This window comes from Caretta caretta, chromosome 12, assembly GCF_965140235.1.
Source record: "Caretta caretta isolate rCarCar2 chromosome 12, rCarCar1.hap1, whole genome shotgun sequence".
Taxonomy (NCBI): Eukaryota; Metazoa; Chordata; order Testudines; family Cheloniidae; genus Caretta; species Caretta caretta.
This window is the reverse complement of record NC_134217.1, coordinates 7,621,471-7,635,696: the sequence shown is the minus strand read 5'-3', so window position 1 is coordinate 7,635,696 and position 14,226 is coordinate 7,621,471. Positions and strand designations below refer to the sequence as shown.

The 14,226-nt window shown below is 47.6% G+C and overlaps 1 long non-coding RNA gene across 3 annotated transcripts; it reads left to right on the top strand.

Moving 5' to 3' along the window:
- The first annotated feature begins 918 nt into the window (after positions 1 to 918).
- LOC142068619 (uncharacterized) lies at positions 919 to 4,136 on the top strand. Of its 3 annotated transcripts, none has more exons than XR_012664496.1 (6): positions 919 to 1,005; positions 1,522 to 1,622; positions 1,778 to 1,880; positions 2,423 to 2,612; positions 2,851 to 3,214; positions 3,388 to 4,136. It is a non-coding gene; the product is annotated as an uncharacterized LOC142068619 (long non-coding RNA). The 3 variants fall into 3 exon arrangements; XR_012664495.1 differs by having other exon boundaries at positions 2,276 to 2,612; XR_012664494.1 differs by having other exon boundaries at positions 1,778 to 2,612.
- The last annotated feature ends 10,090 nt before the right edge of the window (positions 4,137 to 14,226 follow it).

The window sequence follows — 14,226 nt, the reverse complement described above, 5'->3', positions numbered from 1 at the left end:
TGGGGACAGGCAGGGCAAGGGAACCATGACATAAGCTTTCATAGGTGAGGGCTGCGTAAGTCCCACTCCATCCAAGTCACAGGGAAAGGAGCCGTTCGTGACCCTGGAACTCACTGTCAAACAGAGCCCCAGCTGGTGACTCTAGATCTGAAGTGTCATTTGACTCATTTGAGAGTTCAGAGCCAGCCAGGGCCTTCCCCCTACAGCTCCCCTGGGGAGACGTGGGGTAGGTCTCTTTGCCCAGATGAGGAGGTGGTGACGATGACCCGTGACTCTCTTGTGATGCAGTGATTGTTGGGTCGGCTACCAGGGGCTGCAGCATTTCACACCAGGATGTCGCAGAGAGTACAAGGCTGCTGCCTGTGAATCTGAGTACAGGGACCAGGGTGTTGGAGCAGAGCCTTGTGGGACCAACCTGCTTCCATTGTTAAAGAAGGGAACGTGACACACAGAAGGATGAAGGAAAGAATTCTTGTAAGGAGGAAGGAAACAAGGCAGGGAAAAGACTGGGGGGAAGGGAAATGAGACATCAGATGGCGGAGAGGGGCAGGGGGGAATGAAGAAGTTAGTGAGAAAAACACGAGGGAACTGAGGAAGGAATAGAAAAGAAAGAGGGAAGGGAAATGGGTGAGGAGAGAGACATGAAAAAGGAATGGGCAAAAAGAGGCTGCAAGAGAAGAGAAAGGAGACGCACAGAGGAAGTGGATGGGGGTAACAACCTGGATGGATTTCTATAGCTTCAGATAGAATCCCAATTGCCTTTGTCAAGACGTAGGCAAAGTAGCCAGGTGTAATGACTAGGGGTAATAATGGAGGCATTTGTACAATTCAGAAAGGAAAGGGTACAAGTGGCCGGAGCTGAGAGGTGGCATAAGTTGGGTTCTCACCTTTCAAGAGATGACATTGCACTTGGTCCGGCTTCCGTTGATTGGATCATTGCAGCTTGTCTGTCAGAAGTTCTTATTCTACCACTTCAGTAGTCAGAGAAACTGTTCCTATCAAGAGGTAAGGAATGCACCTTCTCCTAGAAATGGAGTGGAAACGAATCAATCTGAGTGTACTTTCAGGTGAAGGAAGTGAATCTATCCTTCGCTGTTAAAGGCTACAAAGCAGTTTCGTCAGAATAAAGCAATATACAGAACCAAAGCTTCTGAGAGGTTACAGAAATATCTACTTCTTCTAGTCAAAAATAAGGAAACTACTTATACCTACTAGATTTGTAACAAAACAGCTGATTGTATGGAGAGAAACAAGATAAACCAAGACAGCCATTCATCCCACAGAAGGTGTGCATTTATACTCACCATTACAAAACGAATCCAGTGACAAATCATTGACATTTGTTGCCTGACAAAAATACTCTGTCAAACATTGATCTTTGTATCCAGTCATATTTTGAGATGCAAGGATGACAGATGGCTGTAGGATACAGGAAGGAATTAGCAGATCCATCCCTTTAAGGAGGTAAGAAATACAACACGCCATTGCCATAACAGTCAATGGTTCTGGTCATACTTTCAGGTGGAAGAAATGTAACGGATGAAATCGTCACCTCTCGAAAGAGCACAAGAAGTTGCTGTACTGAATAAAGCAATAAAAAAGAGGGAGTTACCTGTTCAGAGGTAAGGAAAGTCGGTAATTCTAACTGACGATCACGACATCTGCTCCTTTCTCCTTCCCGGCTAATGGTTGGTTGTTCCGACAAGGATGTTTCACAGAAGAAGTGCAACTAACCAGAGTGTGAAGATAAGCATTTAACCTGCTGTTTTATTTGCAGAAATGAGTTGTCCAGCTGATTCTCTTTGTGCAGAATGGATCATTGTTGCTTATTTATCAAATGTGAAGAAGAAGTCAGTGGAATTGACCATTTCTATCAAGAGGTAAGGAACGCACCTCCTCTCAGCACAGGGGCAGGAATAACTGGCTCTATTTCTATTTTCAGGTGAAATGAAGGTCTTACCATTAAGGGGGCGGGGGAAGATAAGAGGCTGCTGAATTTAATAATACTCAGACAGGTAACGATATCTGGCCAGGGGAAGCAAAGCATCTTTTACTTCTAGCTCAGAAAGAGGAAAGCAGCCAATTATACGCTTCAAGTTGTAACCAGTGTAGCTGGCTGTACCTCGAAGAATCTAAGCTTTGTGGTGCAACATCATTGACAAGTAGGTGAGCACGAAAAAGTCTGTAGAAGCCTAATGATCTGGATGGTAAGGAACCATTTCTATTGATGACTCTTCATAACTAGTAATGAGTAATAATAATAAATAATTGTCAGGTTTTCCTAACTGGAGTTGGGAACAGACCAAGTGGCCATTCCTACCAGGGAGAAGTGAGGGTAAGTGGCTGTCCTGGGCAAGGAGGTAAGAAATACCAGTCTCCAAACATCCATGTGTATATCAAGTGGTGTGGAGTTTACTTTCAGGGAGAAGAACTGTGGTGGACCTTACTTGTCATGGGGAGAGTGTGAAAAGCAGAGGCAAGACAAAGCAACATGGACTTGCCAGCTGTTCAATCCATGGAGGGCTCCAATGAGAAGATGCTGTTACACTTCAAATAGATCAGCTAGTTGCAAATCTGAATAGGAAGCAAGTCAGCAGAACACAGACATGGAGGTAAGCATTGAAGTTTCCCTGGTTGTCAAATGAACCTCATGCTAAAGCAACACTTACAGACCAAATAAATAGGTCACACATTGCACATCTCCAGAGGGAAGAAGACCAGAGGGCTGTTGTGCTCTTGTAGGGATTAATGCAAATACAACTTGCTGAACCAGGCATGTCAGTTGGGAAGGAAAAAAGCACATTTCTTTCACATTCAGGTGGAAATGAATAGATCCTGTTATACTTTCAGATGAGAAAAATGCAGCTGATTTGAACTTTGAGGGTGTGAAAACTTCAGGAAGTTGCGAGAAGATCTGAAATATCTGCAGGAAGGAAACTTGTGAAACTCATCACTGTTGCCAAGAGGTAAGGAACTCACCTCATAATGGAGAAATTAATGGATCTGGTTTCCCTTCAGGTGAAAGAAATGCAGCTGATCTGATCTCCGAGGGGTTGAGGACGATAAGCAGTCATATTACTGAAGAATACAGGAACACATGTTCCCAGACCTGCAGAGAGGGGAAAAAGATGCCTTCCTTGACTAGAATGGGAAAACAATCCCTTATCACCGTCAAGTTTCAAACCCACAATGCAGGAGACCGTCCCTGACAGAGGTGAGCGCTTAGGATTCTCTTATTGCTAAATGGAGCAGATTATGACACATCATGTACATTTATGGGCCTGTAAAACTGATAATAAGCAAACAAGTTACCTGTCAAATGCTGATCTCTACAGCCACAGCTGTGCTCTGGAGGAACTGGTTTGTGAAGCTGATTTGTCTTTTCAGGAGAAGAGTTACAGACACTCAGGATTTGAGCACAAAGGAATAGGAATGGAGCTGAACAGATCCAACACCTGAAAGGACAATTGGATCTCATAAGATATGAAACCATGAAAAAGACCCTTCATTCAATAAAGCAACAGAATTGGCTCTCAGGAGAGGTAAGAAGCATTTGGTAAGTCTACCAAATGAGCATATAATCAACTCTACAAAATTACTAATTTAAGTTGTGTCAAAGAGTTTGTTACAGCTGATCACACATCTCAGGATCGAAGAGGAGCTCAGGGGCATGGCAAACCTCAGGGGATTCATCTTTATCAGGAGAAGATGAACCTGCTTGTCAGTGGCTTTGGTTAGACTTTCAGATGAAGGAAACACAGCCAGTGTGGTCAGTATTCAAGAAATAATGTTCAAAAGGTTCCTGGGGTCACCTCTTGGGCTAAGGGGAACGACTGGACCCATCTACCGGGATGGAAGCAAAGAAGAGAGAACTGGCCACTGGTTAGTACTGGGACACAGACAATCCCCTGGAGGGGCCTGGGACAGGGTGTGTAACCATAGTGCCCACTGGGTCCTTTCCCCACTGTGGTCCTGGCTCGCATGCACAGGGTGAAACTGATCGCCATGTTTGGGGTCAGGAAGGAATTTTCCTCCAGGGCAGATTGGCAAGAGACCCTGGAGGTTTTTCGCCTTCCTCTGGGGCATTGAGCAGGGACCAGCCCTTTGGGCCATTTAGAAACTGACAATAAAATCCATTAGAGAGATCTTGCCTCCCTTCGTTTTTTGCATTTTCTATAAACCCGTCCTGTGCCCCTCTGCCAGGCCCCTGCTCCCAGCCACACAGCAGGGCAGAGTCCCTCTCCGGTGCACTGCTCCTCCCCCTCAGAGCCAGCATGACCCTCCATGTCGCTCTCTGTCCTCTGCAGTCTGCTCCAGCTGTGCTGTCTTCTCCTTTAACCCCACCTCCAAGTCCGGCACCTCTCAGGGCAGTGCTGGGTTGGCCCACACGAGCTCATTCCCCCTGTATTGCCCAGCGTGGGGTCTGTAGATCTCCTTGCAGGCATTCTGGGAATCAGAACTCCATCACCTGCCCCAGGGGGACTGGGAGCACGACCCGGGGCCACGAACAGGGTCAGTTAGTATTAGTAGCACACGGCTGGAGGGGATGGAAAAGGGAGAGGGGCCAGCAACACGTTACTTCAGTTGTGCACTTCTGTTTAACCTCCAGTTCCTGCTGCCTGCCTATCACCCCCCCGCGTCCACTTCCTGCCCCCCCAATCAGCTTCGCAGCCACACGCTGAACCCAAACCACAGGGCAATGCCCAAAACGTTGTCTTGGGGCCTGAAACCTCTATAAACCTGTCTCCTGGAATCCATTGGGGCCCAATTCTCCCTGCAGGGAGACAGTGTCTCCAAGGTGAAGTCAATAGGAGTGAATCGTACCTTGGGAAGGCGGTTGGGGGGAGAATGCGATATCCTGTGCTAAGATACCATGGGAATTGTAGGTTTGGCTCCCAAACTGCAGTGCAGGTGGGAACCTAACAGTAGAAAAGAGCAAAATGGGGGCAGGCCGTGGTCTTGGTTTTCAGCTTCTATTTGGCAAAATGAACCCAAACCTAGGGTGGAGAGAGGAAGGTCAGATCAGGGTTTTACTTTATTGTAAGCCCCCAGAGATCATGGAGCGGTGGAGTGATGGTTCCGGCCCGTCTCAGCCTGGCCCTCTCACGGCACCACGGTCTGTACACGCTCTGCCTAGGAGGAGCTGGCTGCAGGGCTATAAAATCACCAATTAAAACCCCAGAGCCCAACACGTGACACATTCTGCGCGTTGGTGATCACAGCCCCACCGACAACACAAAGAGCTGCTCCCTCCCTCCCTGGAGAAGGGCAGAGCTTAACTGTGCATCAGGCTTCCACACAAACTGCAGCCCCCAGCGTTAGCCAGGGTCAAACACCTCAAGATACAAAGCAAAGAGGGGCTGACAGCACAAAGGCACAGGGGAGAAACAGAGGCTGGGCACCTGCAGCTCCATATTGGTTTCAGAGGGAGATGCAGGAGCTCAGCGTGTGGCCAGTGACAGACGGAAAGAGACACATGAGTGGGGAGAGATATGGAGACCCCGGTATGGGAGGGGAGATCGGATTGAAGGCAGCGTCTGTCACAGCCTAGGGCTACAGGAGACTCCTTCCAAAGGACACTATGGGAACCGTCGCATGGCCGGGCTTCTCCCCAGCTTGACAAGGGCTCACTGCCACACCCAGGCTCTGATGCAGTTTAGTCCCAAACTGGAACAAATCAAGACAGTTTCTCAGCTCACTTTCTGCATCTCCAGGGTCTCTGGCAGATACTTCCTGCCATTTCCTACCTAAGTCTCTCTCAGCCAGTTCCTCCTCACAGCCCCTCCCTCTCGGGAATGCCCTCTGCCGTCAGGATCAGGTCACCCCTCTCCTTCCCAGTGCCCTGATGTCCTGCAGACAGCTGCTGGCAGAGGAATGAAGAATCGGAATGGGTCAGTCGTCTGTATCCTCAAAAGGCATTTAGGCCCTGAACTCACTGGGAATTAGGAGTCTGAACATCTTGGCGGATCTGGTCCAGTAACCTCACGATAGACCAAGCACCAAACTGCAAGTGGCCCAGTGCTCAAACAAGGCAGGAGAGAACGCTGATCGACAGTGGAAGGGGTTTCATTAAACAAAATTGTAGGAGAGCCAAAAAATTCAGCTCTTGAAAACTGAAAAGTTTAGGGAAATATTTTGTGTTTTTAAAGAAAAACCCAGCGAATTCACAGAAACATTCATTTGTTCCTTTCCAAGGTTTGTGGGAAATATTTAACAGTTTCTGACCAGGTCTAGCCCAAGAGTCCCTGTACAATTTTCTTTCAGGCTGCATGCACCAATCCATCCACTGGAACAGAATGTAACTTATCCAGTTCAGGAGTGGTGTTATAGCTCTGCTGGTCCCAGGAGGAGTCAGACAAGATGTCTGAGGTAATATCTTTTACTGGACCAAGTTCTGATGGTGGAGGAGACAAGCTTTCCAGCTTCTTGTGACCTGAAGAGCTCTGTGGAGCTTGAAAGGCAGCAAAAGTTGGTTCAGTAAGAGATTACCTGCCTCACCCACCTTGTCTCTGTTTTACGAGTGTCAGTCACCAGGGTACCTGGGACTCTGTGGAGCTGGTAGCAGAGATCACAGCTACCAGTCCATGCAGCGTGTGTCTGGCAGCCTGAAACACAGCTCATTACCACCATCCATTGATGGAGAGAGGAAAGAGCAGCCAACAGCTCCATCAGCTCTTTACCCAGAACTGCATAGACAGGAACCGTCCCGAGAAGGAACTCGGCCACCCTCTGTCAGCAAACAGGGGAAAGTACAGCTGAAATACTCACTTCTTAAGCTTTCTACCTGAAATCCTCCATGACATTTTGGGTCCTCAGCAGGACTGTACATGAGCTCCAAGTTTGTCAGATAATAGGACTGACCTGAGAGAGAGGGGAACAAGGCTCCTACCTTGTGGCAAGAACTCCGCTCAGGGGTCCTGTCATCCTCTCCACAGAGGACCAGTAGTGCAAGTAGGGTGGTACTGTCCAGTACGCAGTACCGGGAAGAGATTTTTAGTGCGTATGGGGTACTGGAAAGACTTGGGGCTAGCCCCCCGCCCTCCAGGGCGTGGGTGGGGCTGTGCTCTGCTCCTTAGAGGAGCAGAACATGGCTAGGGAGGGCATTCATTCTTTATATGGCTTTAACAGCATGATGCATGTGCTTACAAACTTACACAAAGGCTTTGTTTAAGTTTGCAAGCATGTGTATTGTGCTGTTAAGTTGGTCAGAAGTCCTCAAGAGGGGAGGGGTTGGGGGGATGGGATGGAAGGTGTTTAAACAGTGTTTTTGATTCTGTTTCTCCCCATTGGTCTGAATTATCCATGACATTCATGCTGCATCACATCAAGTCCAAATCATTAGATGAATGCCCCTGCTTGCACTGACCAGAGGATGTTTGGATTCTGATGTCAGCCCAGTTCCGCAGCCTGACAGGAATCAGGTGTTGTCCCCAGTGTGCCTAGAATTCTTCTTTGCAGCCAAATTAGTCTAACATGCGTTTTGCTAACTGGGACTGGAGTAGCAAAACAAAGAAAACAAGTGCCTCATTTTCCAGCTTTGTGGATGAGAGAACTATTAGTTTCAGAGTAACAGCCGTGTTAGTCTGTATTCGCAAAAAGAAAAGGAGTACTTGTAGCACCTTAGAGACTAACCAATTTATTTGAGCATGAGCTCATGCTCAAATAAATTGGTTAGTCTCTAAGGTGCTACAAGTACTCCTTTTCTTTTTGAGAACTATTAGTGAAGATTGTAATGCCGGACACTGATGACCTTAAACCAGCTGCTTCAGGATTCTGCCAAGAACTTTGCTGAAAATATATTGCTCATTTTAGCAACGGAGCTAAGAGTTATCACACATCTCAAAGAGGCAGAGATTCACAGATTTGCAAACCTAAAAACCTGTGTTATGCTTTAAACCATCTCAGCACACGCCAGGTTTATGAACATTAAAAAGTTAACTGCAAAGGAACACTGAAGCCCATTAACCTGAGTGGGGCAGCCAGTGTGTCTTCACTGACTAAAGATGCAGTCACACCTGAACAGCTAAAAATTAACCTTGCCCTTTTAGGCTAAATGGAGTCATGTCACTGGCTCCATCTCTGATGTTACATAACAGATAACAAAACTCCAGGGGGGCCTGGTGCTGGCACACAGAGTCGCAGGTACGTGGTGTGATTTTTCAGAATCTCTTTTGGGAATAGTCATGTACATGAAATAACTGGTACTTATGATTACGCTATTTCTATGCATGTGTATTCATCTTGGTATCTGAAGTTATGGATATTAGCAATGTTTACTACGATTGCTCCTGTGGTAATGCCCTCAAGGTATTTAGCCAGCACATGAAGGGACAAGTCAAATTGAATGGCCCATTAAGGAACACTTAGCTCACAATGGAAAACGCCTGTCTATACTTAATGGACTTTTTGAGAACTCTAACTAGAAGATGGGTGGGGGTGATGGACGTTGTAGCCAGACAGCCAGCCCCCCCCCCCCCCCCCCCCCGCTCAGACCAGCATTGCTGGAAACACAGGAGGAAGCCGGAACAGGGCACTTAACATATATTCCAGCCCAGCCTTTGAAGCTGTGAAAGCACAGGTGTGCTGCTACAATGTGCCTCTGGGAACCGATACGACGATTAAGCTCACAGCAGGCAGAGGCCCTGTGACAGACATGGCTCTTAGCCTCTACTAAATAGCGTGATGCACACACACCAACATCCTAGGTGGGAAAATATTTACCCTGATAAAAGAAATGTCCAGTAGTCGACACTTATTGTTTCTCTCCCTTGCAAGTGTAAACTACTCTTGCGAAAGCTGGCGTCACCCAGACAGACCAGCCCCAATTTGGCATAAGAAAGGAGAAAGAGAATAAAGGAGTACAGAGGTATAAGTAGGGGACCTACAGCACCATGATTTTTGAGTGCTTTTCACTATCTATCTGCTGGTCAGATAAGTGACAGCCTCCCAAGGCTTCTGCAGCTAAGAGGGTCCCTACGCCTTGTCCCTTATTCGTCTTTCCGCGGAATTGGGTGACCGATCCTGGCTTGGCACCGCTGGAATCGAGAGATGCAAGGAGGGTAAGAAGCACCCACACCTGATCGCCTGTCTTTAGTGTACACATATTTTGAAATAGAGCTCTATACTTTGTTTTCTTTCTTTGGGATTGTGGCTTCAGTTTTGTAACTTGTTTGTGTGTGTAACATCTCTACATTTAAATACGTAGGCACTAGCAATTTTGTAACCACATGATTAGAATCTAGCTTAATAAATTATGGTAACCATTTGTGCATAAGCCTGACTTGTTTTCTCTGGTTTACTGTAAAGCAGCCGACACAATTAAAGAACCTCAGCCGTTTTGGCTCTAAAGCCTGGCCATTAGGTGAGAGTACTAAGAGCCTAGCGTTGAGTTGTGCCGCCTCCACGGGGCAAACTCTTGGGGCACCTGTCAGTCAATCCTGGCTGCCCGCTGCGAAGGAGCTCTGAGCTCTAGCAGTTAAAGTCACGGGTGTGGAGAGGCTCTTAGTGCTGCCATTGGGGCATCCGTCAGCCTAGCCCGGGCTGCCCGCCGCGAAGGGACAGTGCGTCCTAGCGGTTAAAGTCACGGATGGTATAAACGGGCATAGCTGGCACCTCACCAAACATCCTTGGCCGTCGGCTAACAGATGTGTAACTTGCCTGTGTGACTCCAAACACCATCTTTCACAGTGAGAACAGATTTCCCTTTACTTGGCACTTGGCAGAAGCTAAAAGGCCCTGGCCTGGAAACATCTCCATTTTGCCTCTTTCCTACTCTAGCCTCTGGCCTATGAACATCTATTAATGGGAGCATTCTAACCAAGGGACTGAGGACTTTAAGGTAATCTGGAGCCTTCATATTTCCTTGATCCTTTGCAGATGGACTTATGAGTTGGATTGGTACAGAGACTGTTCTAGCCTCATTGATTGCTGATTTCACCCTTGCAATGCACAAAGTTCAGATGTTTGCTGATTTTCTCACATGAGTCAGCAGCCTTTGATACCTGTGGTATAAGCAACGTAGCCCTTGCTTGGGTGGTTTTGTTCTTTCCTCTCCAAATGTCAAAGCCTGTTCCCACTGAACTCAATAGCAAAACTCATTTTGATTTCAATGGGAATAAGAGTTGGCCCCAAGAGATCAGAGAATGTGATTTTGATCAATTGCTTATTTGTCCAGAGACAGTTCTCATGCATGTTCTGCCAGGCTGGTTTTGATTGCCCCTCCTGTATGTCATGCAGAGGAAACTAATAAAACAATGTGGGCTGTAGTTCTGTCAAGATGTCCATGGCACACACAGTTCTATGCTTCTTTTCCATCAAACCCAGATGGCGCCACATCTTTGCTTTCCTACTGCCTGGCGGAGAGCAAGACTTAGATAAAGGCAAGCTGGCAGACGCTTCGTCTGGAAATAAGGGAGGCACTGATAGCGTGTTAAGGGAAAGTGGGGTGATTGTCCTTCCTGTCCTTCTGTCATTTAAGAAGTTTTCAATTTGGGGTGCTGGTGGATCCTCAATGATACCTGGAAGTACAGGCGGCAGCAGGGGCCCAAAGCATCATTTTAGACCCATAAGGGGGGTGTTGGAAGGGACAGGGAGGGCATGGGAGCCCCAGGCTGCGGGCAGGAAGGAGTCACATGGAGGGTCACGTGGGGAGGTCATGTGCACCCCCTTGTGCCCCTCCCATGCGTGTAGTACCGGCAAGAAACGATTTCTACTTGCACCACTGCCCGTCTCATACACGCAATGATTTGGAGGGAACCTTGCAACCTAAACAGTTGAAGCCCCTGACACAGGGTTACACTGAGGAGGAAACCAGGGCAGCCTCTTGCCTGTGTGAAGGAAAGATCTCCTCGGAGCCCTTCTCACCATGGCTGCAGGGTCGCTTTCCTGCCTCTTGCTACAGCCGCTGTGCAGCCCTTTCCCCTGCTCCCCTGATGGAGATGCTTGTTTGTGTTTTCTGATGCTCAATACTCACGTAACCATTGGTGTCTCTGAGGCTGTGACTCTTTGACTTGATGCCCTGCAGCCCGGATTCTGCTCAACCCTGGCTGCAAACCCCTTTAATAGATCTCTCAGTACGAGTGCTGACTGGTTGTCATAGTTTTTTCTCAGCTGAGCTATAACCTCACTTAATGTCTCCCTCCAGGGAGGCAAGGGCTTGATCTCACTTGTACATTGTCCATCTTTTGTATTGCCACCAGCATCTGGCCATTTACAGAGGCCGTTAGCCATTTCCAAAGGGTTGGCCTATTTTCCGACATCCCTGCTATTCAAATACACTGTTAGGGCCCCACGTATTTGGACAATAAAACTAAGACAAGGGGCCAGATCCTCCCCTGGTGTAAATCAGCATGACTCCATTCCAGACAATAAAAATACATAGATTTACAGCAGCCGAGGAGCTGACCCAAGGTTTTAACTGTGACATGGGTTTCAGCAAAGTGCTTGGAGAGTTTACGCTGACTCCAGGCTTGCAGTTGTGGTGCTAAGCATCTGAGCTTTCATTGAACAGGCGGTGAGGAAATTCCAATCACTTCAGATTTATAGAGTGTCCCATCCACAGACACAATGATCACAGAGGCAACAGTGCCTGGAACACAACCAGGGGTTGGGGCAGGGGAGTGGAACATGCAGGAGAAACACAGGAACCCAGCTTCCAGACTGTGCAGCCAAGAGGCCATTTCGGGTTCTTCTTTAAAACCTATTTGTGTAGCTGTTGAAGTGATGTGTCCTTCAGTGGGTGGATGGAGCTCAGCTTGAATGATAGGACCCATATTCATTTAGTAAGAACATTTATAAAGAGGGGAGAGAGATGAAAAATAGAAATGAAGTGTTCCTTACTCTTGTTCAATCTTTTGTTGCTGTTAAAACCCCAGGGGAAGGGAAACCCTTCAGTTCCTCATGTTAAGAGGGAGGAGGGGTCTAGGAATAAACCTGCCCCCAACTTTGTTTAAAAAACCTCAAGGGAACTCAGATTTTAAAACCCCTTGCCCTAAGGGAAGGCAGGCAGTCTGCCATCACTGTGGAGCTCCTGGCCATATCAAGCCAAATTGCCCAAAATTTAAGGTCACCCCACAATCTGCACCCACAACCTCCACTGTGAGTGCTAATGTACCACTGTGATCCTAGAGTAAGTTGTAGAGGAGGAGAATGGCCTCAAACTATATTAGGACTGAGTCTTGGGAAGGTAGAGAAGAATTTATTAAGAGTGCTGGAGTGAATAGCACTGAATGTAGAGGCTGGAGTGATGTGGCATCGCAAGTCACTTTGATTAAGGAAAGTTTGGGAAGGGAAGAGGACAGACTTCCTGGTGAAAGTCTAAATATTCTAGCTTTGGATGAATTTTCTGTGATTGTGCCCCTGGCTAACGGATTTTAAGGGTGATGTTATTGTAGGCATCGGAAACTTGTTGCCCGTGGATATTTTAATAGGTAGTAACATTTTCGCCAGGTCTAAGTATAGTAACGTTATACCCCAATCCCAGAGCAGATATGGATCTGATTCACCTGCTCTACCTGGAGTCAGCAGGGTGGGTGCAGACAGAGGGAAATGCCTTCAGGAGCAGTTTGCCTCCTGAGGAGGAATTTGGAAACTCTGGGGGGCTCAGGGCTTCAGTGAGACTCCAAAGGGAGTCTGTGAAAGCCCAGCCAGCTGAGCCTCCTCTGGACCAAATGCTCAGCATGTGGCCAGTGACAGACAGAGGGACAGAGACACATGGAGCCAGGAGAGTAATTATGAGGCACAGGCAGGGGAGGGGAGATCTGATTGAAGGCAGCTCTTTCTCCCACCGAGTAGGACCACATGAGACTCTCTCCTCCCAAATACATGGACATGGGGATAATAACTCATTTCCTCATTTACAGCCCCACTGGGTGTCTGTAGATCCGCAGCATAATGGAGCCACTTAATTGTTCTCTGCTCAGCTATTTTTTAGTTCCACAGCCAGCCAGACCCATCCCCCTACAGCTCCCCTGGGAGGACATGGGGCAGGCCACTTTGCTCCCTCTGCCCAAATGAGGAGATGATTACTCTGACCCGCGACTCTCTCTTGTGATGTGGTGATTGTTGGGTCGGCCATCAGGGGCTGCAGCTTTTCACACCAGGATGTTGCCCAGAGCACAGACCTGTGGGTCTGAGTATGGGGACCAGGGGGAAGGAGTAGAGTCTTCTGGGACCAACCTGCTTCTGCTGCTAAAGAAGGGAATGAAAAGGAGAGAGGGAGGAAGGAGAATTTAATAAGGTGATGGAACTGAGGTAAGTGGAAGGAAAGGCAGATTGGGTAAGAGAAGGATAGTTAAGGGAGGGGAGGAGAGAAGTGGAAGGAATTAATGAAAAGAAACACCAGGGAGTTGAGAAAGGGACAGAGAAATAAAAGAGAAGAGGAAGGGAGAGGAGAAGGAAAAAAGTGGCAGGGCAGAAGAGAAGGTGTAGATAAGAAAAAAATGGAGAAAGACAAGAAGAGACTGGAGGAGCACAGAAGAGGGGGTTGAGCATTTTGGGATTCAGCCCTGGCTAATGCTAATGAAATCAGCTGATTGTCCTTGTTAAGATGTGAACTAAGCAGCCAATTGGGACTATTAGGAGCTGAAAATGCAGATGCAATCCAGTCAAGCCAAGCCACAGCATTCTTATCAATGATGTTCAAGGCACAAAGACCTCCAGGAAGTTGAGTCATTTTGCCGTCCTCTACAATATGTGTCATGGTTTGTGGCTGCCCACATTGACATAGGGACTGTCTCTAAAAAGCCACCAAAATTCTACTGCAGCACAAATTCCATGTCTGGTATGAAACCAGTTAAGAAGGCTCCATTGCCTTCCTGGTAAATCAAACCCACGTTCATGTTGAGTGAGGTCTAAGGCAAGATAATTATTTGTCGCTTTCTCTGTGGACCATGAAGCGTGCCACGAGTCCTCTATTGCAAATCCCTCTCCCGGTAAACTTATCCACAACAGGCGATGTGAGGGCAGACAACCATTTGGTGGATTAAACAAGCCTTTAATTAATGGTAGATGTGGCATAGCATGCAATTTCGTCACGAGCTTTGCTGTGCTTTCCTCTCTGCGAACACTGGATGGAGTAATAGTGCAGAGAACTGGTACCCATGGTAGAGGAGTAGATTTAAGTGTGCCTGGCATAATGCACATGGTGGAGTTAAGTGGTACATCAGTCATGTTTGTGTGAGATGAGTGAGCCCCCCCTGGAGCTCAATACTCCACTGGTGAGTAACA